The following is a 339-nucleotide window of genomic DNA, read 5'->3' as shown; positions in this document are numbered from 1 at the left end:
ATCCTGGCACAGAGCTTCCTATCCCCTTGCCTCAACTAGAAAAGAGAATTCAACAAGTTTAAAAAAGAAAGCTCTATATAAAAAGAAAGAAAAAGACATAAAAACATCTGTATCAAGATGATAATTATACAGAGTCAATTGCTTAAAAGAAAAAATGAATAAACAAACTTATTCAAAAAGAGATACAATTTAAACATTCCAGCAACTACACACATGTAAATACAAAAAAAAACAATAACAGCCTATTATTTTTCTACCTTTGTACTTACAACTTGGAAACTGAAGTTTAGAAGCTTGAAAATAGAAAAGATCCCCTCTCATAGCTGAGAGCCAGACAAA

The sequence above is a fragment of the Chelonoidis abingdonii genome, unplaced genomic scaffold (genome assembly GCF_003597395.2).
Source record: "Chelonoidis abingdonii isolate Lonesome George unplaced genomic scaffold, CheloAbing_2.0 scaffold1030, whole genome shotgun sequence".
In the NCBI taxonomy this organism is placed as follows: domain Eukaryota; kingdom Metazoa; phylum Chordata; order Testudines; family Testudinidae; genus Chelonoidis; species Chelonoidis abingdonii.
The sequence above is the reverse complement of the archived record's forward strand: the minus strand, read 5'-3'. Positions refer to the sequence as shown.